Below are 26,710 nucleotides of genomic sequence, written 5' to 3'. Positions count from 1 at the left end.
AAATGTCTTTTTTTCCATATTTTACTTTTTAAAATTCTATTCTTTCTATTCATCTGCATGAGTGACTCTTGTTCTTATTCAGGAGTCCATATCTCATCTCCTTTATTGGACCATGGACTCAAGATAAGAAAACAAGCTTCATTTCTCTCTGTATCTCCTTCAGTGCCTAGCATGTTGTTTTGCACTTAGTGAGTATTTAAATCTGTTTGTTGAATCAAAGTATGAGTGAAGTAGTGGTGATTTATACTGGCTGTATATAATTCACAATTTTAAAACAAATAAGTGAACATAAGCTGAATTTCTTAAGCAGATCCCCTGCTCTATTTACATTAGATTTTTCCTAATTTCCTTAACGTATATTCTTATGCATGTCATAATTGAAGATCAGATTGGGGGTTCTGGTTCATCTGGGTCATAGGCTTATCATTTAAAAAAAGCTGCGTAAAATTTCTTCTACGAAGCCTGCAAAAGTGGGTTAATAAACCACATAACTCTTTGCACACATAAATTTAATGTACTGATGTTATCCAATTTACAATATGGAGAATATATTTGAATTCTATTTTTTGGCAAAAAAATAATTCTTGGCCTGGAAAGCAATGCAAATAGATGTCCTAAATTTGCAAATATTTGCTTGGCACTGACACTAGATTTATTTAATGCTATGACTTAAACGTATTTTAATAGATTTCCACCATAAAAAGACAGTAAAAGTGTTTGGCCTGCTCAAATAAAATGATGAATAAATAAATATAGCAGCTAATAATAGAAAGAAATATGACATAAATAATGGTAAGCTGAAAAGTAATTGTAGAAGTTTATGGTTATTGGGCTGAATCTAATATGATACTAAATTTCTACTGGCATTTCAAGAGCTGTCCTAATTAATCAATTGGTAATTGCAGCTATGATTACCAGCTGTGATTATGATTAATTGCCAATATTGATTGATCCTTCAATAATTCTGGAATGTTCTTCCAAACAAAATCTCTGCTGCATTAAGGAGGATTTGAGAGGCATAGTTATTAAAAGCAAATAACCAAACCCTTCATTCTTATTACAAATATGTCCTCAGGGCACAAGATTTGTAATGGTGAATTCGTGGATAGATTCACAGTAGGGGAAAGCCAAGAGAGGACGACATTATTCCAGAGATTATTTTAATGAAATAGACTCATTGTGGAGATGGAGTGTATATTTTATAATGATTCATTTACTTCGGGCTTACATTCATTATACCCCCTACTAGTTGAGCCTTCTTTCATTATAACAGTATGATTTCTTCAGCCCAGCCCGATCACTGCCTTTCTCAGTCCTATGGGGGGTGAAAATAAATATCTCTGTGCTTTTCTAACTGCCACGTTATTTTTTGTAAGAAAGGTTAATTATTAAGTTTTTTAGGGAAGTGCCAGGAACTTCAGCAAAGGAAATATTTTTTTCTGGCTTACATCATAAATTAGAAAGTCTTGAAAGTCATTTTCTCTAATATGTCATTAACCTAGTGCCAACTGGAGATGGTAGTTATATCATCAGGGAGCAGTGACACCATGCAGCCTGAAAGGGTGGCTTGTTACCGTGACAGCTCCCCAACACCACAAATAGAATTTATTTTAGAAGAGCTTCTCACTTCAGACTGAAGTAGTGACTTCAGTAAGGTGAGATCATTGGAAAATGCTGAAAATCTCACTCATTTTCAAAAAAGAAAGAAAGGAAACCATTGCATACGTTCCACAAGGGCAGGGGACCTGTCTATTATGTTTCATTGCAGCCTGAGACCTTTTAAAGTGCCTAATACAGGGTGGAAATTTAATAAATAACTCCTGAATAAATGAATGAACACTTGTGCACACTCCTAGATGTTGGGACTTGGCATGTATTGACCATCGATTCAATATACACATTTATATATTGCATTGCATACATGATATTGCACTATCTACATACAATCTTCCTAACAACCATATGAAGGAGGCTCAATTAGTAACATTATTTTAGAAATGTGGAAATAACTTTGAGAGGTAAATAACACAGTCAAATCCACATAATTAGTAATTGACAGTTGAACCAAAGGACTTGAGCTAAGCTTGCTAAAGCTACAAGACCCATGTGTTTAACTATTGTAATATTCTAATTTTCAAAAATGTCCAGAAGGTTAATTGCATTTTTCCTCTTTTGCAAAACAACCTATTAAGTTACTTGAGTTTATAGCAGAGTTTGGACTTGAGACCATCAGTCTGTTGCCAAATATTCACCCACTGCTTCCACCTCACCTTTACCTTCTGTGTACCCACTTCTTCAATGTGAATACCCTGCTCAGAGAGGCTGTTCTTCAATACCCAAATGATGCCATTTTCATTCCTAACTCTACGGCCTGGTATATGGCCTTTTATTAGTTTCCAGTTGCCGCTATGATATGTTACCACAAACTTAGTGGCTTAAAGCAACACAAATTTATTGTTTCATAGTTCTAGGTGTGAGAAGTCTAAAATCAGTCTCGCTGGGCCAAAAAGATGCTAACAGGCTTGTTCCTTCTGAAGGCTCTAGAAGAGAATTCATTTCCTTGCCCTTGCCAATTTCTAGGAGTCATGTGCATTTCTTGGCTAGTGCCCCCTTTGTCCATCTTCAAAGGCAGCTGCAAAGTGTTGTCACATTCTGTTTACAGACCCTGCCCCTGAAATCACATCATTTCCTTGGACCGACTCCCCTGCCTCCAGTTTCTAAGGAGCCTTGTGACTACATTGGGCCCACCCAGATAATTTATGATAATCTCCCTATCTCAAGATCCTTAATTTAATTACATCTGCAAAGTCTTTTTGGCCATATACGGTCACATTCACAGAGTTTGGGAATTAGGACGTTGACGTCTTTGGGGAGCCATCATTCAGCCACTACAGACATGCATATGGTCTCATTTCGTTCCTTCGACTTCCCCAGGCAACCATACTTCAATTTACCTAAAGGACATCCATCTACTCACTTCTGAAACTGGATTAATAATATAACCAGCATTAAAAAATAAAGAGCCATGGTTCAGATGTTTTTCAGTATCATTTATGCTTGGTGAATTTTGGAAGCCACATCAATATTGTTCAACCAGAGACTATGTAATGGTTGTTGAAATAATTATGAAAATCATGACAGAACATGAAGACGCTTATATTTTCAGTAAAGAAAGCAGGACACAAAATACTATCAGCCTATCAGCCTTGTAATATTTATGTATTTGAATATAGCTAGAAGAAAATGGAATGTGATTTAATTTGTGGGAAATTATCAGCATTTTTATTTAAATTTTGCTGTACTATTATGTTATTTTCAGTTTCCCAACTCTTCTGTGTGACTTTCTAGTAAACATCAGCCTTCATTCATACTCTGTCTTCTCTATACTATGCTTTATAATGTATATCACAAAATTTCTCTCACTTACAGTTTTGCATTCAGGAATCATTTCTGCCCAACAGAGTGTATCTCCTGGATTCTCAAGCCACCTAGCATGTAACTGATTATTTGATGAAAGATCCATAAACTATATTAAGTTTAACATATATTTGTGGAATGTTATATGCAGTGTCATCAGGTGTCCTACTTTTCCTGGACTGGAACAATTTATGCCTACCTTCTTGTAGGAATTACTAAGAGTATCTCTTTCACTCCAAAAATTATTCTGGCCAGGCGAGGGGCCTCACGCCTGTAATCCCAACACTTTGGGAGGCCGAGGCAGGTGGATCACCTGAGGTCAGGAATTTGAGACCAGCCTGGCCAGCATGGTGACACCTCGTCTCTACTAAGACACAAGAACTAGCCAGGCATGGTTGTAGTCCCAGCTACTCAGGAAGCTGAGGCAGGAGAATTGCTTGAACCTGGGAGGTGGAGGTTGCAGTGAGCCAAGATCACGCCATTGCACTCCAGCCTGGGTGACAGAGTGAGACTTCATCTCAAAAAAAAAAAAAAAAAAAAAGTATTCTGGTTTGAAAGATAAATTATTTAATTTTCCTAAATATATACCACGTATTGTGGGTTGATCTCAGTGATAACTCTAAACCTTGCTTCCTAATCTTAACAAGTGAGCATTAAATAATTTGAGACATAGTGTGGTAAGCAGATTAATGGTGCCCTCAAACATATCCACATTCTAATCCCATGGAGCCTGTGAATATATTATACTATATAGCATAGAGGCATTAAGGTTGTAGATGAAATTAAGGTTCCTAATCAGTTGACCTTAAAATAGGAAGTTTACCTTGGATTATCCTGGTAGGTCCAATGTAATAGTTACAAGCGTTCTTAAAGGGGAAAGAGGGAAGTAGAAGGGAAAGGTGACCATGGAAGAAAGACACAGAGAGATGCAGCAGTGCTGGCTTTGAAGATGGAGCAGGACACCACAAGTCAGAAATACAGGTGATATCAAGAAGCTGGTGAATGTAAGAGGGCAGAGCCTTTCCTAGAGCCTCCAGAAGGAATGCGGCCCTGCCAACACCTTGATTTTAACCTTGTGATGTCCATGATAAACCTCTGATCTCCAGAATGGTAAGATAATACATTTGCACTGTTTTAAGCAACTACATTTGGTGTAATTTGTGGCAGCAGCAACGGAAAATTAATCCAGAGTTACAGTTTTGCCTCGACCATAATACAGGCAAGTAGAAATGGATGAGTCCTAGGCAGAAGAATCCTAGGACTTGTGATGGTACCCAGTGCCCTGAGGGTGAGCCTAGAGCAGAGTGCAAAATGGAGGTGCAGCCCAGCAGCAAGACAGAATGAGTGGGTTTGGCTCATGCGCCAGGTTCAGCCAGAAGAAGGTACATATCCCTTTTTTGTTTCTTTGGGTCATCACCTTCATTATTTTTCAATTACAATGTGGTCGATCAATTTTCAAAAATTGCTTTCTAGTCAAACAAGATGATTGACAATAATGGTGACCTACTCTTCCAGTTATCCCAGAACTAAAAAATTTCCTGCGATGAGGGACTTCCAGTACTAAAACCAGGGCAGTCCCAGGGAAATTGGAATCGTTGGTTACCCTAAACATGGCATCATATGTTATTCATTCCAAAAGCGATTCTTAAGTGAGAATGTTTAGTATAAACAGCAATAAAAAGAAAATACAAATAAGCAAAACTAATCTTTGATTAATATAGCTTTAAAACTTTGGGATAGGACATTAAAATACATAATGAGACACTCTTAGACATCCCCATTTAAAAATAATCTATTTAAGCTCAATTTTGAGGAAGTACTACATTTAAATTTTTGTGGGCTGCCTTATTCTAATAAAGAACACAAGAATAAAATGAGCCAAATCAGTTTTTTACTCATGATGTTATGGAATTGTATAATGGAAGTGACTATTTGTGAAAACATATTTCTGAGAGATCCTCCTCTCTGTGGGATGACTCAGAGAACTTAGCCAGGAACAGGGAGAGTCTGAGTGGGTGAGGCTTTCACCCTCCATTCCTGTTAGAACCAGCAGAATCTACAGTCATTTCATTTGCAAAGGGTTCTTTGGTAGAAGTATAATAAAGACCACTGTTTTCAATCAAAACAAATAAAGACCCAGAGAGGGAAGTGATTTGTCCAAAGGCACTTAGCAAGTCACAACCTAAGCTCCTGACTAGACTTAGTTGCCTTTCTTCATTCACCTGTAATCACCATAGGAATACATGGAAATGTAGTTCTTTTGTAAGTATATCTTGTCAGATGTCTGAAGAGTGAAACATATACCAACCTTTTAATGACACAGTAAGTTGGAAGGTCCACATGGTTTGCTGCTACACAAAATCATAACATTAAGTGTTGGAGCCAGAAGGGATGATTTATCAATTCTCTCCTTCTACAACTGGAGCACAGGGAGGTTAAATGAGGTTTGTTGAGATCATCCCACTAAGGGCAGCATCAGCACTGGAATTCCAGGGGAATTTCGTTATATCATTTGACTTCCCTTTGCTGTCACTTGTAGTTATTGTTCCTTTGGTTTCTTAAATGAATATTTCTACTCAAGTCCAGCCTTTTCTTTAAACTGTAAGTATACTTAATATTGCCAGGATATAATATGAAAGTAGGAAAGCTTTAATTGCTGAATAATTAAGAACTGAGGAAGGGAAAATAAAGACTAGATTTTCTTACCAAGTCAAGTCAACATTTAATTGTCCTCTAAGCCATCTGAGAGTTTTAGAAAGAACTTAAAGGAAGGGTGCTGTACTATTTGTTCTTTGTCCTACACCCACATTCTCAATGAACATTGTCAGCAGTTAAAAATAAATAAGTATTTTAATAAGAAAAGAAAGGGGCTTTTATATGGAAGGTCCTATGCTGGCTACTTTAAATACTATATCTCAATCAACACATACAGCACCCCATGGGATAGATTTTTTTACTAAGACCCTTTATGGTGCAAGTGACAAAGGCCATGTGCTATGGTTTCAATGTTCCCTCCAAACTCATGTTGAAATTGAATCCCCAATGTGGCAGTACTGAGAAGTAAGAAATTTAAGAGATGATTAGATCATAAGGACTCTGCCTTCATGAGTGGATTAATCCACTTATGGATTAATGATTTAAAGCATTAGTGGATTAATGGAGTATCATGGTGGATTTATAAGAAGAAAAAGAGAGAACTGAGCATAGCATGTTAGCACACTAAATTCCCTCACCATGTGATGCCCTGTGTCACCTCAAGACTGTGTATGGAGATACTACCAGCAAGAAGGCCCTCATCAAATATGGCCCCTTGACCACATTTTTTGCCTCCATAAGAAATAAATCCCTTTAACCTATAAATTACCTAGTTTCAGGTATTCTGAAATAAGCAACAGAAAATAGATGAAGACAGTGTTTTAAACATAAATGAGCACTGAGGGCCTCATATAGTTGAGAATTCTAGGAATGTTAATACCGCTTAAAGAATGTGAGTCTCAGAAACTTTTGTTTCTGTCTTCCTCAGCCTCTCTTTCTCTTCATGATGTAGCATTATTCCTTATTTCTTACACTGCAGAATAGAATGGACAACTTGGAGTTACAGGCTTAAATCATCTGAACAACTAGGAGGATGCTGGTTAGCCTGGCTTGAGCCATGTACCATCACTGTGAGAAACTTTGTGGCTAGGGAGATAGACACTAAGATTAATGAAATCTAAGTGACATGAAAAATTCTATACCCCTGGACTAGAAGAGTATGGCAATAGACAGACCCCTGGAGACCACGTTAAGTGGGAAAGAGCACTTTCCCAAAGAAAGAGGAGTTCTGTTAAAAAACGGAGGAGAGCTATTCAATCAGCAAATGTAAAGAAATGTTCATTAGGGTGTAATTATCTTTATGTAGGGATGAGTATATGAGATATCAGAAATATTTGATAGTGCTTTTAATGTTTGCACAACTAATAAATACATAGTAGCCTAGAATATGAGCCCAATTTCATCTGGTTCCAATTTGTTCTCTTTCTGCTGTAAGCCTTGCACCACTGTGATATTCATAGACCCTTGTAAGGGATATAGCTTTTCTTTACAAACATTAGAATTATTATATTCAATTCAGTAATAGAACTCAAAATAGCACTACTGAATTGTAAAAATGATTATTTTGTTGGGGGGTGATATAAAATGTCTGTTTCTCTGGAAATTGTTTAGCAAGGAGCATGACTTTTGTTGTGTTTTTAAATGTTTTCAAATGGATTTCAAAATCTTTTAAGGCCATTAAAGGAGTATTTTAGTGGCTTGAAATGTCCTTTTACATGGTCTGAAGATTTTTCTCACCTACACGGCTCATCATCAAAAAATTACCATCTTAACTGTTCAAATGGAGTAAAACAAATCCTTCTCTCCTATAATGCTAATAGGATTTTTAATTGTTTCACCTTTATAGGATGCAGAAAATTTGGCCAAAGAATAAAAATTCTAAAAAAAAAAAAAAAATCCTGACATCTTGGAATTCACTTTCAATAATTGATTCTAGAGAAATAATGACTTTATAAATTTGATTTCACAGGGATTCTTCAAAGTATTAGAACAGAGAAAATAGAAAACAATCCAAACATTAAGCAATAGAGGATTAGCTAAATGAATTATGACAATGATAATACCTAACATTTGTTGAGCCCATGCAATGAGTCAAATATTGTGCACACTATTCATGGCACTTATTTATCTCATTCCATCCTCACAATAAAAAACATACAAATTAGTGTTATTGCTATTATCTCCCTTGTCTTCTTCTGCAGTTAAAAACAATAAAACAAAACAAATAAATAAATGACAGACTGTGACTTAAAGCGATAAAGCTAAATGCAAGAATATCTAGTTTTTAATTAGCAGAGCCCAGACTCAAATTTGGGTTTATCTGACTCCAAAATGCACGCATTTAAACACTATGGTATATTGTTATGTATTCAATCAATGACAAAATATCCCATGATTTGCAACAATTGTATAAATCTATAAGCCTGAAGAGGCATTTAGGAAAATTATTCGGTTAAAAAAAGAAGGTAACAACTAAGAATGTATATTGGGACTCTCAGTTGTTTAATTAATATTTACTTGTCTGTATTGTTAGAAACCAACTTGTTAAGCATGTCTAACTTTATGTAAAACAGCCCATTTTTATACACCTTATTCTATTTTTCTGTAATGAATTAATTGTTTACAATGAGGATAAAATACTTTTCTAATTATTAGAGTAAATTAACAATTTCCGTTTTGGAAAAAAAAGAAAAGAATGAAATATTTTGTCTGTCATTCATGATCTCCTTCCGTCTAACTAGATAATATTTCTTGCCAGATACTGTAGTTATCGGAATTTAGATTGTTTGCTTGCTGTATCCAAACCTTCCCAAAAAGAAATACTTGATACCTGCGATAGTAGGCACCTGGCTAACAGGATAACAAAATAGAATTTCTAACATAGAGACTCTAGCTTACAATGGAATCACAATGCTTCCTCTTGGGATACATCTGCAAGGGCTGAAAATAATTTTTTAATGAGTTAATCAAATATTTTTCAACCTCCAGAAAGATTCAAGATTCATTCAACTCTGGCAAGTGATTAGGCTTTCTGCTTAATCCCCTGATGAATTCATATCTTGCTAATCCTGTGTTGTTCCCTGAATGATTGCAAAACTCTGAGTCACTAATGCTCCAATATAAAAAATAATGATTATTCTTCCCTTGACCAAGAGTACTTTTCAGAACCTGCAGAATATCTCTCTGCATTTTAAAGATGCAGGAAAGCTATAACATGAAAATTATTTTAAAAGAAAACAAATTCCTTTAATTAAATCATTTACTAAATTATAAGACAATGTTAAAGGGTTTTTATGTTCCTCATGTCTCTGAAATGATAAATAGAAAGTTCTGAGTTGTTTTCACCTCCTTCTTCCAATTGTGCTGTAGTCATTAGAAAGCCTAAATTCCCTAAATGGTCAGAATCGCATCTACATTCAACACTCTTCATCGACAGACACAACATATAGGAAACATGTTTTTGTCATGATGTAAAAAAGCTTTCAAATGCAATGTCTAAATGAAGTATGGATCTTAGATTTAACAGTGACATTTTACAACACCCATCCTCTATGACTTCAGACCACTTTTCTCCTTCCTAATCTTGCAAGTCCACAGGGATTCTTGCCCGAAATCCTGGAATAACAAAATAGCTTTTAAAATGCTCCTGAGGTGTTTGGCCTGCTTGTTAAATCTGCTGCCATCAATTGGTGACAAGTGAAGAGGAGAATAAGGGCATTCATAACTCTTGAAGCTTGGGTCCTGACCATACATATTAAAGACAGAAAACTTCCCTTTCTCTGTGCTAACACCCACGCAATTCCCCAGTATTGACAGGCATATCTTTTATTCTACAGAAATAGAAACCAACAGAATGAATCTTATTCTACTTTGAGCTTAATGGTCAAATTTGAGATATGTTGATGTAGGAAAAGGAATACACAAAAGACTGAGTTGATAACTTCCGATAAGATGGAGGTAAGAACAGAGTTTAGGTCAGTGTATCAAAACTTCAATAACTGAAAGTTTCTAAGCACTCTTACTGATAAGTGATTTCCTGTCCGCCCAAGTTCCTCCCAACTCTTGACTTTCCTACCATAGACATTATTTTTCTTTATTATTTAGAAGTATTCTTACCTCACATATGCAACACTGAGAAAATCATTTCTTTGTGTTACAGTGTTTGTTATAAAACTATAGTATAATCAAATATACTATAATCACCTGAACTATTACTCGATTTTAGAGTTGTCAAAACCTCTAAATACAACTAGCTTCTTCTAATAATTGAGAAATTGGAGGAGTTAAACCAGTATCTAATAACCTTCAGTTCTCTCACCCTCTTTTTTCTTCCTCTTTGCCCAGCTGTTGCTAACAGCCAAAAGAGAGATAGATGTTATGTATCAACTCATTAATTTGAAAATCAAGGTCTACAAGGCAGTATACTCAATATAACTGGCACCCAGTAAAGTCCAGTCTCTGTGTGAAGTCAATCTAAAGGAATAAGAATCCTGTAAAATACTATAGCAGAAATAATTGTAGTGTTTACTTGGTCTCTGGAGAAAATGCTAAAAAGTATAGGCTGGAGGAGGTCACGGGCAGAATTAAGAGCAGTGGTTCTCAACCAGAAAAGTTTTGAATCCTGTGGGAACACTTGGCAATGACTGTAGGTTTTTTTTTTGTTGTTGTTGTTATTACTACTGGAGGGCTACTCCAGAAGTGGGAAGAGACCAGGGACAGGGATGCTGCTAAACACGTAGAGTGTACGGGACGGAACTACAACAAAGAATTTTCCAGTCCAAAATTTCAAAAGCGCTAAATTTGAAAAATCCTATTCTTCAGTGTTTTTCAAAAATCTTCCTGGTGTGGTGGCTCACACCTGTAATCTCAGTGCTTTGAGAGGCCAAGATAGGAAGACTGCCTGAGGCCAGCAGTTCGAGACCATTGGGCAACATAGTGAGACCTCATCTCTGCAAAAAATTTGAAAATTAGCTGGTTGTGGTGGCACATACCTGTATTTGCAGCTACTTGGGAGGCTGAGGTAGGGGGACTGCTTGAGACTAGGGAGTCTGAGGCTGCAGTGACACATGGCTTCACCACTGGGCTCTAGCCTGGCTGACAGAAACCCTGTCTAAAACTAAATAAATAAATACATAAAAAGAAGAAGAAAAGACTAAAATACGGAAGCTCCCCAGTTTCATATTCCAACTCCTGAGCATGGCATTAAAATTGCAAACTAATTCCAGAATTTTTCAGTATATAGGAGAAATGAGTTTTTCTTGTGTATTTCGCAGAAACTAAAATGTAAAAAGAAAGCAAGTGAGAGGAGGCAGGATTTTACACTAAATATGAAGATGAGGTGCTGACAGCTGTGACCTGTAAGAACAACTCCTAAAGCAAACCCTCACTGATTCAGCTCCACTCCCAGCCTCACTGAGGTTAGCGTCAAAAATTATCATCTTTAGAAGTAAGAAACTCCTTGATCCTGTATTCTCAAGTCATATGAAGGTAGATAAATAAGGCAGCTTTATGAGTTGTTGCCAATGGACAGTTGAGGGAAGAAAGAAAACTTTAGTTTTAGAAAATAGTTATGTGTTCTTTGCTGTCATCAGTTGCATTGCAATACAAAAACCTACGAAGCAAGTATCTTCAAATGTTTATGAAGCCTGTGGTCCTCCCAGCAGGTAAGCATTTCACATGGCCATTTTAAAATATTTTATAGGAAATGTGCTATGGTGTGTTTGGCTTATCCAGCAAAGTGATAGTACAGGGAGAAGAATATGAGTCCACTATCTTTAAATCTGCTCATCTTTTTGACATGTAAGATTCCGGTTTGTACATGTATATTATACTGAAATAATTCTAGCAGTCAGGACTTCTCTTTCTTTTCTTATTATTCTTAGTAGAAAATGTATCATTGGAAGACTCTACAATAAATTATGAATTATTGAAATGTGAGTGTATAAGCACTATTCTAAGACAGGTACAGAAACTTACTTTTGAAAGCTCTTCAGAAACAAATTTAACGTTAGTTAGATAACAGAATGTATCTCATAAGCTATTAAACGTGTATTAACTAAATATTTTTCAGAGATTAAAAATCATGCTTTTGAAAAAATTGAATGAACATGGGAAAAAAGAAAGATGAAAAAATTATTTCATTATAATTTGATTAAAAATAAACATAACCATATATATGTTGAAAGATAACTTTTATAAAAACTAAAAACAGTAGTGGTTATCATGGTTGAATGATGATAAATAGTTCTTACTTTTTAAAAATTTTTGTGTTTCCAAAATTTTCATCAATGAAAATATTTTACTGCTGAGAGAAAAAGAAAAGTTTCATTTTTAAAAGAACCTACAGAGAACTTTTTTTAAATCTAACACATTGCTAAAATCATTTCCATATCAGTTCTACCCACTCTTATCTTGGAAAACAGAGGAAAGAATGAATTTGTAGTAATCGAAGGCAGCAAACAACAAAATGTGGCCAAATCCATAAATCCCTTTACTTAGCAAAGCAATTCTTTGCAGCTGCAACAGTTGGAATCAATTACTGAAGCTTTTCATGTTGTAATGTCAGCAGAGTCTCAACTGCTCGGGTTGGAGCTGGGGAAAAGTGACTTATATTGGGCAGAGAGGCTAAAGAAAAGAGCAATTTGATCAGAAATGGCTTCATTTCACCAATTACTATGCTATTATCCTGTGCTTGAAGATAAACAGTTTAGGTGGGGTCATGATTTAGCAGTCTCTTAAGACCATACTGTTTAATTAGCATGGCTCTTAAAAAAACTGAGCTCAGCTCATTTCTCATTGGGTCTATAGGAAACGAAGGCATGTTTTTCTTTACTATCGGCATTTTTCTAGCTTTATTAGCCTTGTGGTATACATAGGACAAAAGAGAGTTCATTTTTGACTAAGAAAACTCAATGGGCAGGGATTGGACCAAGATAACAAAATCCCTGTAAGAGTTGAGAATAGCACACCTCTAATGCTCAAGATCCACAGGCAGCTCATACCCCATGTTTTACTTTTGCAAAACTTTATTTGCATTGTTTTTTGTTTCTTTGGTTGGGTGGTTGGATTTTTAGAGCAGCCTACACAGTTTATCAAAATGCTTTCATTGCAGCAGTCTCCTGGGCATTTGAATTTTGAGGAATGTAGCTTTTAGTAGTAATTTTCTCATCATTCCTTGGACCTAGGGAAATAATTAGGCATGTAAAGCTTTACAAAGAAATGTTTATAAGGTACAAACCTGTATATGTACTAGGACAGTCCTGAGGTCTCTTCTAACCTGCAAACTCTTATATCTGACGGTCTGCTAGGAATCTCCACTTGAATGTCTCATATACAATTCAAATTAGCAGGAGGCGAAACATTGAATTCTTGATCTACACTTCTAGCATTGTAGTCACTCTATAAAAGCAGATATTCTCATTATCACTTAAGCAGGAAACTGTGAAGTTTTTGACAAGCCTTTTGTAAGCACCTAACATCCCAGTTAACTGCAAGTCTTTTTGATTCTACCTCAAGGATAGATCTAGGAGCTATCCATTCTCTCCATTTTCACTTTCAGCCTCTTAGTTCATGTCACCATTGCAGCCTCTCTAGCTATCACACTTTTCCCCCAACTCCCCTCATCCCCTTACAGCAGCCAGATTGCTGCTTATAAATCATAGCACAGATTCACCCTCTTTCTTCACAACAGCCTATGAATGTCTTTTCATTTCATGTAGACTAAAACCCAGATTCTTCAACATATAACTGATGGTGATTTGACTTTGCTGCTTCTTTAAATTACCTTCTGGCCAGTTTCCCCTCTATATGCCACACTCCAGTCACCCTGTGCTTCCATTTCTTCAAACACAGCAATGTTTTCTCTGGCATTAAGGCTGTTTTTTAGGCAAGTTTATGCCATTAGTTTTTCCTGGTTAAACATTTGCCTGTTCTTTAAATCAAGATCAATTTTTTTTTTCTTCCCATAGCCCCGAGTGAAATCGTGAATATTTCTCCAAGTTGAGATTGGAGGTCTAACTTGGTGTGTAACTGGAGAGGAGGTCCCGCATACCAAAATCAGGCACTAAAATTTAGACTTGAAACCTCTCTTGCATTCCTGCATTAACTGACCTAGTTTCTACCACTTCAATACCAGAGATATGGGCTCTGCTAAGTTCTTGGATTCATTACCCTAACAGAGTAGTTTAAATTTGACTCCTTACATGTTAGTAAAGTTTAAGACTTGTATTATACCTTGTATCAAATCTGGTAGCTCAATAAAAGTATAGACTTTGGATACAAAGTATGGGTTATTTTTATAGGGTTCTTATTTTTTCAAAAGTAGGGCAGAGTGCGGTTTTATGGCTTAGCTACTACTTTTAAGCACAGAAACAAATATAAATTGTGCTTTAACTCCTGTTAAAATCCAGGCCTTGATGCTATCTAATGTATAATAGTATCTCCATCGTAAGTCACCCTCACCGAAGAAGTTACTTTGAGTTACACAACCTGAAGACTTAGGCAGGCAGTGCCTATAGACACAAACATATTTTTATAGTGTGTTTCCCTTCTGTATTATTTCGACTCCTACACTACTTACATATTTATAGAAGCCTCTGGTGATTCTTAATGATGTTGTTCAGTTTGGTTTCTGAATAATTTCCTTGGTTCTATGCTAACATGCCTGCTGTTGATTGTTCCCTTATTTTAATTATGCCACACTCTAAGCAGTGCTTCTGGGAGTGGGTTGAAGTTTTCACTGCAGTACATTACAGGTGAACATAATTTTTTAAATCCCACTAGAGCAATAGTTTTTCCTTTGCACTTTGGCAGGGGTGGGTGGGTGCGTAGGGCCCTATCAGTACTAGAAAAATCACATTCCTTGACTGTAGGAGCTGACAGCCACTTGTAGTGAGTTAGGAAATATAAATTATGGTGGCTAAAACCTATTGAACTCATATTACATACAGACCAGATTAAGTAATCTACATTCATTCTGTCATTTAATTATCACTGTAATAAGTTATTTGCCTATATTATGTGCATATGCATATGTTATTTGCATGCCCATTTGACACACATGAAAACAGAAACCTAGAGAATTTCAGTACCATGTCCAAAGACATCCATAAGCAAGCAATGGCAAGAAACATGGCCTCATCTGCTGCTATAGACCATGCTTTTAACCACTCTGCTATGCTTGCTTTCAACTGAAAGCAACTTTTAATCCCATCCTAAAAGTAGAAAGAACACACACACACATACACACACCTTTTCCGTGCTTATAAGCGTCGTTTTTTTTTTTAAGTAGTTAGCTGTTTATTAAAGAAGAGATGGTTGCAATGCTCAAGTTTGAAGATAAGTCATATCACTGTTGCTAAAACTTGGCTGACATATTGTCAAAAGAATGTAACTTTGGAATTAAGAGTACTGATTTTAAATGCTGAGATAACTGTGTATTCTCAATGAAATTAGGCAATTTCTTAAACGCTCTGAATCTCAGTTCCTACATCTATAAATGTAAATAATAATACATACATAAGAAGTTTTAAGTACTAAATTAGGAAATGCATAGAGGATGCCTGGACACAATCTCTGTCATACATTTTTCAAATCAATATTAGTCTCCTCTAGTTTCTAGTTCTATTATTATCTACACAATAATAAACAAATGATTCTTTTTATTTTTTTCTCTTGTAACCATCACCAAGGACCACTAGATGCCCTTAGAGATAGCTGCCAATTACTTTACTGACCCCATTTCCTACTCAGTCAACTTTTAGCTTCACTGACCACCTGGTTGTTCTTTTACTGCACTAGAAACATTCCAGTTATAGGGGCCTTTGCACTGCCCCTGGTTTTGTGTTCCTTAGACATCTGCTTGACTTTCTCCCTCATCATCTTAAGGTCTTTGTTCAAACGTCACCTTCTCAATGAGGGCAATGAGGGCATTTCTGACCATCTAATTAAGGGTTCTACGTATGCACCCCTCACTCTCTCTGAATGCCTCCTGGGCTTGATTCTTCTTAATGAATTATGTGATTTAATTGTTTTATTTATTGTATGTCTTCCTCACCCACTGGAATATAAACTCTATGAGAATAGGAACGTTTGTTTTGTTCACTGGTTTATTCCCTGTATCTCGGACAATAACTGGTATGTAATAGATGCTCAATAAATATTTATTAAATTAGTGAATAATTTTGAATGAATATTTTCAATAAAATTACGAAAGATCATTATGGAATGTGTTGAACTAAACACTTCATGGGATCAGATGTAAGACTGAGGTATCAGTATAATTAGAGAAATGTTATTCAGATACAGTATGTTTGATTGTTCATTATCTCCATGTTTTTATAAAGCCATTCTTTTTGAAGACTTCATTTTCTGGAGCTGCTTTAGGTCCATGGCAAAATTAAGAGAAATGTGCAAAGATTTATCATATACGTCCTTCCCCCACATATGCATAGCCTTCTTTATTAGCAACATCCTCCTAAGAGTAGTTCATTTCTTACAATGAATGAACCTACATTAACATATCATCATCACCCAAGGTCTATAGTTTATATTAGGGTTCACTCAGTGTAGTCATTCTACGGGTTTGGACAAATGTGTAATGCCATGTATACACCACTATAGCATCCTGCAGAGTGTTTCAAATGCTGTGAAAATCCTCTGGGCTATGCTTTGTCCATCCTCTGTCCCCAGTCCCTGGAAACCACTGATCTATTACCTTTATAGTTTTGCCTTTTCTAAAAACACATATAAATGGAATTATGCATTATTATATGTATTCTTTTCGGATTCACTTCTTTCATTTTGTAATATGCATTTAACATTCCTTTATGTTTTTAATGGCTTGGTAGCTTATTTATTTTTAGCAATGAATATTTCATTGTTTATATATACCACAGTTTATCCATTCACATAATGCTTCAAACCATCTTGTTTGTTTCCAAGTTGTGACAGTTATGAACAAAGCTTCTGTAAAGAATTCCATGCAAGTTTTTGTGTGGTCATAGGTTTTCTACTTTTTTGGATACACATGAAAAAGCATGATTGCTAGATATTATGCTAAGAGTACATTTAGTTTTGTAAGAAACTTCCAAAGTGGCTGCATATTTTTGCATTGCCACTGGCAATGAATGAGTTTTCCTGCTCCTCCACATCCTCAACCAGCTTTTGCTGTTGTCAGTGTTGTATATTTTGGCCATTTTAATAAGTATGTAGAAGAAATTTATTGTCTTCATTTGCAATTTATTAATGACATGTGTTGTTGGACGTCTTTTCATATGTTCATTTGCCATCTGTATATCTTCTTTGATGAAATGTCTGATCAAGTCTTTTGCTCATTTTTTAATCACGTTGTTCATTTTCTTATTGTTGAATTTTAAGAGATTTTTGTATATTTTGGATGAGACTCCTTTATCAGATATATCTTTTGCAAATATTTTCTTTCAGTCTGTGGCTTGTCCTTTCATTCTCGACAATATCTTTTGCAAATCAGAAGTTTGTTTGTATTTAATTTTAATAAAATCATTTTTTCCTTTATGAATTTTGGCATTGTTACTACAGCTAAAAAGTTGTTGCCACACTCAAGATTATCTAAGATTTCTTCTGTGTTATATTCTAGAAATTTATGATTTTGTGTTTTAATATCTAGGACTATGATTCATTTTGAGTTAATTTTTATGAAACATGTAAAGTCTGTGTCTAGATGCACTTTTTGGAAACGTAGGTTCAGTTTTGACAGCCTATTTGTTGAAAAGCCTATCTTTGCACCATTGTACTGCTGTTGTTTCTTCGTGAAAGATTACTTGACTACATTTATGTGGGCCTATCTTTGGGCTCTCTATTCTCTTCCACTGCTCTATTTGTTAGTTCTTAAGTCAACATCACACTGTCATGATTACTGTAGTTTTGTAACTAATCTGGAAGTTGGATAGTGTGTGTCTTCAAACTTTGTTCTTCTCCTTTACTATTGCATTATCTTATAGGTCTTTTGCCTCTTCATACAAACTTTAGAATTAGATTTTCAATGTCCACAAAATAACTTGCTGAGCTTTAAGATCAGGCCAAATCTATAGATTAATTTGTGAGGGACTAATATCTTGATAAGATTAAGTCTTCTTATCCATCAGCATGGGATGTATTTCTATTTATTTAGTTATTTGTAGATTTTGTTTATCAAAACTTTATAGTTTTCTTCAGATAGATCTTTGCCATATTTTATTAAATGTATGCCTAAGTATTTCATTTTGGGAGTGCTAATGTAAATGTTATAGTGCTTTTTCTTTTTTTAGATGGAGTCTCACTCTGTCGCCCAGGCTGGAGTGTAGTGGTGCGATCTCGGCTCACTGCAAGCTCCGCCTCCCAGGTTCCCGTCATTCTCCTGCCTCAGCCTCCCCAGCAGCTGGGACTACAGGCGCACATCACCAGGCCCAGCTAAATTTTTTTTTTTGTATTTTTACTAGAGACAGGGTTTCACTGCGTTAGCCAGGATGGTCTCTATCTCCTGACCTTGTGACCCACCCGCCTTGACCTCCCACAGTGCTGGGATTACAGGCATGTGCCACCATGCCCGGCCTATTGTATTTTTAATTTCAAGTTCTTCTTGTTTATTGCTGGCATATAGGAAAAGAGTTTTTTTTATATTAACCTTGTTTCCTGCAACCTTCCTATAGTCACTTATTTCTGGGAATGTTTCCATTAAGTTTTTAGGATTTCGTAAATAAACAATCCTGTCATCTGCAATTAAAGCTCATTTTGCTTCCTCCTTCCATATATGTATACATGTTCTTTTCTTGTCTTGTCTTATTGCATTACCTAGAACCTCTAGTGATATGTTCTAAAGGATCAGTGAGAGAGAATATCCTTATCTTGTTCCTGATCTTCGTGGGAAAGCTTCTAGTTTCTCACCATTAAGTATTATATTAGCTGTAGATTTTTGGTAGATAAATATTTATCAAGTTAAGAAAATTCTCTTCTATTTCTAGTTTACCTAGGATTTTTTAACATTATTATTAAATAATAAAATTATTATTAAAAAATTATTTGTATGTTGAACCAGCCTTGGATACCTACAATAAATCTCACTTGTACATGGTGTATAATTATTTTTATACATAATTGGGTTTGATTTGATAATGTATTTTTGTTGTTGTTTTTGGATTTTTACATATATGTTCATAAGAGACATTGGTCTATAGTTTTATTTTCTTGTAATATATTTGTTTAGTTTGGTATTAGAATAATTCTGGTCTCATGGAAGAAGTCAGACAGTATGCCTGCTTCTTCTATCTTATAAAAGAGATTGTAGATTGTAAAGAACTCATACCATTTATTCTTTAAATGTTTGGTAAAACTCAACAGTGAACTGATTTGAGCATGATGATTTATATTCGGGGAGGTTATTAATTATTGATTCAGCTTATTTCAGAGATATAGGCCCATTCAAATTGTCTAATTCTTCTTGTGCGAGTTTTACCAGATTGTGTCTTTCAAGAAAACAGTCCATTTCATTCAGACGATCAAATATGTGGGCATGAGTTGTTCTTAATAATCCTTAACTTACACTCTTAATGTCCCTTGGATCTGTAGTGATGTCATGTCCTCTCTTTCGTTTCTGATATTAGTAATTATGTCCTCTATATTTTCTTTTTCTTAGCCTGACTAGAGCCTTATAGATTTTATTGATGTTTTTAAGAACCAGCTTTTGGTTTTATTAATTTTCTCTATTGCTTCCCTGTTTTCAATTTCATTGACGTATGCTTAAATTTTTAACTTTTCTTGTGCTTACTTTAAATTTAATTTGTCTTTCTCTACTTCCTTAAGATTAAAACTTACATTACTGACTTTAGAACATGCTTCTTTTCTAATATATATTTAATGCCATATATTTTCCTTTAAGGGCTCCATTTACTGCATTCCACCTATTTTGGTAAGTTGTATTTTAATTCCCATTTAGTTCCAAATATTTTCATTGTTCTTAATATTTGTTCTTTGACCCACATTTGATTTAGAGATCTATTGTTTAATATTCAAATATTTTGAAATTTTCCAGCTATTTTTCATTTAATGATTTCTAACTTAATTCCACTGTGATGTGAGAGCAGACTTGGTGTGATATTTGTTTCTTTAGATTTGTTAAGTTGTGTTTTATATCACAGAATATGGTGTATCTTGATGAATGTTCCATGTAAGCTTAAGAAGAATGTACATTCTATGTATTTCATCTGACGAAATACTCTGTAGATATTAATTATATTCAGTATGGTGCTGTTGAGCTCTACTATGTTCTTACTGATTCTCTGCCTGCTGGATACATCCATCTCTTTTAAAGAGCTATTGAAGTCTCAAACAATAATAGCAAATTCATCTATTTCTCCTTGCAGTTCTACCAGTTTTTGCCTCATATAATTTGAAAATTTTATTTTTAGTGCATACATATTATTAGAACAAGAAAATAAAAATGTTTATTTTACTTTCACTTATTCTATCTTTGATGCTCTTCCTTTCTCTAGGAAGACTCATGTTTCTGACCTAGATTATTTTGCTACTTTATAAATAAAATGGCGACAAATTCTCTCAATTGTTATTTGTTCTAGAAAGTATTTCTTCTTCATGTTGAAGGATAATTTCTCAGGGTACAGAATTCTACTTGGTGTTATTTTTTCCTCACAAGATTTTAAATATTTCACTCCACTCTGTGTTTGCATAGTTTCTCAGGTGACATCAAATGTAATTTTTATCTTTGTCCTCTCTATATATGTTTTCCTCTACCTTCTTTCAGATTTTTTTTAAATATTATTTTCTATTTTTAAACCTTCTTATATCTCTCTTTTTCTCAATCACCTCAGCTTTATTAACATATAATAAACAAATAAAAAGTGTATGTATGTATAATGTACAACATGATGTTTTGATACATGAATACAGGATGAAATTGTTAAATCAATCTAGTTAACATAACCATAACATCACTTACTGGTATGGTTTCGCTCTGTGTCTCCACGCAAATCTCACCTTGAACTGGGTTCCTATAATCCCCAAGTGTCATGGGAGGGACCCAGTGGGAGGTAATTTAATAATGGGGCTGGTTATCCTTATGCTGTTCCTGTGATAGTGGGTGAGTTCTCACAAGATCTGATGGTTTTATAAGGGACTTTCCCCCCTTTTGCTCAGCACTTCTCCTTCCTGCTGCTATGTGGAGAAGAATGTATTTGCTTCCCCTTCTGCCATGATTGTAACTTTTCTAAGGCCTCCTCAGCCATGTGGAACTGTGAGTCAATTAAACCTCTTTCCTTTATAAATTACCCAGTCTTGGGCAGTTATTTATAGCAGTGTGAGAACAGCCTAACACAATAAATTGGTACCAGGTAGTGTGGTGCTGCTGTAAAGATACTTGAAAATGTGGAAGTGACTTTGGGACTGGGTAACAGGCAGAGGTTGAAACAGTTTGGAGGGCTCAGAAGAAGACAAGAAAATGTGGGAAAGTTTGGAACTTTCTAGAGACTTGAAAGGCTTTGACCAAAAAGCTAATAGTGATATGGACAATGAAGTCCAGGCTGAGGTGGTCTCCAATAGAGATGAGGAACTTGTTGGGAACCATAATAAAGGCGACTCTTGCTATGTTACATCAAAGAGACTGGCAGCATTTTGCCCCTGGCCTGGAGACTTGTGGAATTTGAAATTGAGAGGTGATTTAGAGTATCTAGTGGAAAAAAATTCTAAGCAGTAAAGCATTCAAGAGATGACTCAGGTGCTGTTAAAAGCATTCAGTTTTATGTATTCACAAAGATATGATTTGGAATTGGAAGTTATGTTTAAAAGAGAATCAGCATAAAAATTCACAAAGTTTGCAGCCAGGAGAAGTTCAAGCCAGCTGCAGAAATTTGCATAAGTAATGAGGAGCCAAATGTTAATTGCCAAGACAATGGGAAAAATATCTCCAGGGCATGTCAGAGGTCTTTACGGCAGCCCCTCCTATCACAGGCCCAGAGGCCTAAGAAGATAAAATAGTTTTGCGGGCCATGCCCAGGGCCTTGCTGCTTTGCACAGTCTTGGGACTTGGTACCCTGTGTCCCAGTTGTGGCTAAGAGGCCAACGTACAGCTCAGGCCATTGCTTTAGAGGGTGCAAGCTCCAAGCTTTGGCAGCTTATACATGGTGTTGGGCCTGTGGGTGCACAGAAGTCAAGAATTAATGTTTGGGAACCTCTGCCTAGATTTCGTAGGATGTTACAGAAATGCCTAGATTCCCAGGCAGAGGTGTGCTGCAGTAGTGAAGCCCTCATGGAGAACCTCTGCCAGGGCAATGCAGAAGGGAAATGTGGGGTTGGAGGTCCCACACAGAGTTCTCATTGGGGCACTGCCTAGTGGAGCTGTGAGAAGAGGGCCACTGTCCTCCAGACCCCCGAATGGTAGATCCACCATGTTTCTGGAAAAGCTGCAGATACTCAACACTAGCCCATAAAAGTAACTGGGAGGGGCGCTATACCTGCAAATCCACAGGGGCAGAGCTGCTCAAGGCCACTGGAGCCCACCTCTTGCATCAGCATGCCCCAGATGTGAGACATGGAGTCAAAAAGAGATCATTTTGGAACTTTAAGGTTTAACGACTATCCTATTGTATTTCAGACTTGACTGGGGCCTGTAGCCCCTTTATTTTGGCCAATTGCTCCCATTTGGAATGGGTGTATTTACCCAATGCCTGTACCCCCATTGTATCTAGAAGGTAACTAGCTTGCTTTTGATTTTACAGGCTCATAGGCAGAAGGGACTTGTCTTGTCTCAGATGAGACTTTGGACTTGGACTTTTGGGTTAATGGTAGAATGAGTTAAGACTTTCGGGGACTGTTGGAAGGGCATGATTGTGTTGTGAAATGTGAGAAGGACATGAGATCTGGGAGGGGCCAGGGGCAGAATGATATAGTTGGCTCTGTGTCCCCACCCAAATCTCACCTTGAATTGTCATTCCCATAATCCCCATGTGTCATGGGAGGGACCTGATGGGAAGTGATTTATTCATAAGGGCAGTTACCCTCATGCTGTTTTCATAATAGTGAGTGAGTTCTCATGAGATCTGATGGTTTTATAAGGGTATTTTCTCCCTTTTGCTCAGCACTTCTGTTTATTGCTGCCATGTGAAGAAAGACATGATTGTAAGTTTCCTGAGGTCTCCACATCCATGCAGAACTGTGAGTCAATTACACCTCTTTCCTTTATAAATTACACAGTCTCAGGCAGTTCTTTATAGCAGCGTGAGAATGGACTAATACACATACTTACCTTTTTTGTGTGGTGAGGACATTTAAATTTTAATATTTTAGCAAGTTTATTCTTAGTAACATAAAACACATGCTCAACTCTAGTCACCCTGCTGTACACTAGATCTCCAGAGATTATTCATCCTGTTTTCCTGAAACTTTGTACCCTTTAACTGGCATCTCCCCAAACCCCAGCCTTTGGCAACGATCCCTCTACTCTCTGTTTCTGTAAATTCAACATTTTTAGATTTCATATATAAGTAAATGCAGTATTTGTATTTCTTGCCTGGCTTATTTCAACAAGCCTCATGTTCTCTAGGTTCATGCATGTTGTCACGATGACAGAATTTCCTTCTTTTGCAAGTCTGAGTAGCAACCCATTGTGTACCATTGTGTATGTGTGTGTGTTTGTGTGTGTGGGTGTGTGTATGTGTACTAATTATTTTTTATTTATTTGTCAATGGACATTTAACACTTAGGTTGATTCAATATCTTGCCTATTGTGAATAATGCTGCAATGAACATGAAAGTGTAGAAATCTCCTCAACATACTGATTTTATTTCCTTTGGATATATGCCCAGAAGTGGGATTGCTGTATCATACAGTAGTTCCATTTGTAATATTTTGAGAAGCCTCCATACAGTTTTCTACATTGGCTTTACTAATTTACATCCTCACCAATGAAGAGTGCAGAGAATTCCCTTTTCTCCACGGCCTTGCTGACACTTGTCTTTCATTGTTTTGCTAATAGCCGTTCTAACACATATATGGTAATATCTCATTGTAGTTTTAATTTCTATTTCCTCGATGACTTGTGACACTGAGCATTGTTTCATATACCTATTGGCCATTTGGGTGTCTGCCTTTGAGAACTGTCTATTCAAATCCTTTGCCCATTTATTAATTGAATTACTTGTTTTATCTCCAATTTTCTGTGTTTGAAAATACTGCACCTCGGTACAGTTTTTTTGGCGTTTGTCCTGCTTGATGTGGTCTGAGTTTCCTCCACCTGTGATTTGTGTATGACATTAATTTGAGGCAATTCTCAGTCATATTGTTTGAAATACTTTTTCTCTTTCTTTTTCTTATCCTTCTTGTATCTCACTGTGAATGTGTTACACCTTCTGTAGTTGTCCTGCAGTTCCTGGATATTTTAATTCATTTGTTTTCAGTCTTGTCTCATTATTATAAAGATTCATGCACGTGTGTGTTCATTGCTGCACTATTCACAATAGCAAAGATATGGAATCAACCTGAATGCCCATCAGTGATAGACTGGATAAAGAAAATGTGGTACATATACACCATGGAATACTATGCAGCCATAAAAACAAATGAGATCATGTCCTTTGCAGGAACACAGGTGGAGTTAGAAGCCATTATCCTCAGCAAACTGACGCAAGAACAGAAAACCAAACACTGCATGATCTCGCTTATAAGTGGGAGCTGAATGATGAGAACACATGGACACACTGGGGAGAACAACACCCACTAAGACTTGTCAGAGGTGGGATGGGGGAAGGGAAAGCATCAGGAATATTAGCTAACAGATGCTGGGCTTAATACCTAGGTGATGGGATGATCTGTGCAGCAAACCATCATGACACACATTTACCTATGTAACAAACCTGCACATCCTGCACATGCACCCCTGAACTTAAAATAAAAGATGAAGAAAAAAAATCCCCCCAAATCTAAAAACCAATACTACTACAACTTATAAGGTATTTTAGCTAGGTCACAAAATTTAAGATCAATTTGTTTTTTTAGTTATCAGCAATAAAACAATTGGAAATTTAAATTTTTAAAAGTAGTGCCATTTACAATACCAAAAAATATAAAACTTATTTATAAATCTAATAAAATATTTGTAAGATCTGTACACTACTAACTACAAAACACCATTGAATGAAATCAGTTTTGGAAATTTCTGTTGATGTAATCTCAAATTCAAATATTATTTTCTCAGCCATGTCCAGTTTACTAACAAGCTCATCAAAGACGTTTTTCATTTTTGTTAGTGTTTTTGTCTGGCATTCATTTTTGGTCCTTTCTTAGTATTTCCGTCTCTCTGCTTACAATACCTCTCAGTTCTTGCATGTTGTCTCCTTTGCCTATTAGGCCCTTAGCATATTCATCATTGTTGCTTTAATTCCTAGTCTGATATTCCAACATTCCTGTCATGTCTGCTTCTAATGCTTTCTCTGTTTGTTCCAAGGTATACCTTTTAATATGCCTTGTAATTTTCCTTAATACCTTGACAGGATGTACTGGGTGAAAAGAACTGCTGTAAATAGGCATTTAGTCATGAGGTTGCAAGGTGTTGAGGGAAGGGAAGAGTTCTAAAGTCCTGTGATCAGGTCTTAGTGAACCTATGTCTCTGGACTGTGAAATTCACAAGTGTTTCTCAGTCCTCCCCACCTCTTAGGTGAGACAACTTGATGAGAGTGCGCTAGAGTTGGGTATTCTTTTTCCTCTGGTCAGTTAGTCTCTGGTAAAATCCTGGCATGTTAGGCTTTGGTTAAATAGTTTGTCCTGAGAGCCAGCCTTGTCAAGAAGAAAAGAGTGCTCTGGCATATTTCAAAGTGTTTCCTTTCCTCTCCAGCTGCCAGGAGCACGTGGAGATTTTCTTTTGATATTTGCTATGAGAACCTGGTCAAGCTCCAGAGGGTAAAATTTACAAAAGTCTGGAGGGCTGCTAAGACTTGAGTCCCTATGGAGTTTTTAACTGTCTGACTTGTCCACACTGAGCCTCCAGCAATTTGTTCAGGTTTTTCTACCTCATTTCTAGTTCTCGTGGTGGTTTCTTTAGTCACTTTGTACAATGGTATTTTCTTACGACTGAGACCTCTTAGCACACTAAGAAGGCCCTAATATGCTACATAAGGAAATAAAGAGTAGATGTCGATGTGTTCATATCAGCCTAACATGAAGTTTCTCTGAAACAGAACATCCAGGGAGGTGAAATTTAATAGGCTTCCCAGAGCTATAACCAGTGTCCAGAACATGTCAAGATGAGACAAGCAGAAGGCAGATGACTAGACATGGGGAGAAATTTGAGAAAAAAAAAAAGCCTTGCCCACAGGTTTGTATTCATGCAAAGTTTTAATACTCTGGTCATCAACATCACAGAGGGATGCAAGTAAATACACAGGATACCATAGGGATATTTGCATCTTTATATGAACAATTTTTTTAATGATGTCACATAGAAATGTTAACTAATTTTATTTTTAATTAGTTTTAGGGTGTAGAAGAATTAAAAGTGGTTATATTTAGAACTTATTTAATTAAAATGGATAAACTATATTTCAAGTGCATAATACAGATAATCTCACTAAGTTCCACTCCTGGCTATACCGCTGATTTAATTAATAGGAAGCATTGTGGCATATTAATAAAAAGCAAAAGCAAAAACAAACAAAAAAAACCCTAACCTTTCCTTTTTTC

At 36.1% G+C, this 26,710-nt stretch overlaps 1 long non-coding RNA gene across 1 annotated transcript in view; it reads left to right on the top strand.

Moving 5' to 3' along the window:
• LOC115830487 overlaps positions 1-26,710 on the top strand; it is an 85,231-nt gene that overhangs the window by 37,834 nt on the left and 20,687 nt on the right. Inside the window, exons 7-8 of the long non-coding RNA XR_004026039.1 lie at positions 9,849-9,969; positions 23,115-23,190. This is a non-coding gene — a long non-coding RNA (uncharacterized LOC115830487). The remainder of the gene's footprint in view (positions 1-9,848; positions 9,970-23,114; positions 23,191-26,710) is intronic.

The sequence above is a fragment of the Nomascus leucogenys genome, chromosome 15, assembly GCF_006542625.1.
Source record: "Nomascus leucogenys isolate Asia chromosome 15, Asia_NLE_v1, whole genome shotgun sequence".
Classification (NCBI taxonomy): Eukaryota; Metazoa; Chordata; class Mammalia; order Primates; family Hylobatidae; genus Nomascus; species Nomascus leucogenys.
This window is presented reverse-complemented; position numbering and strand designations above follow the sequence as displayed.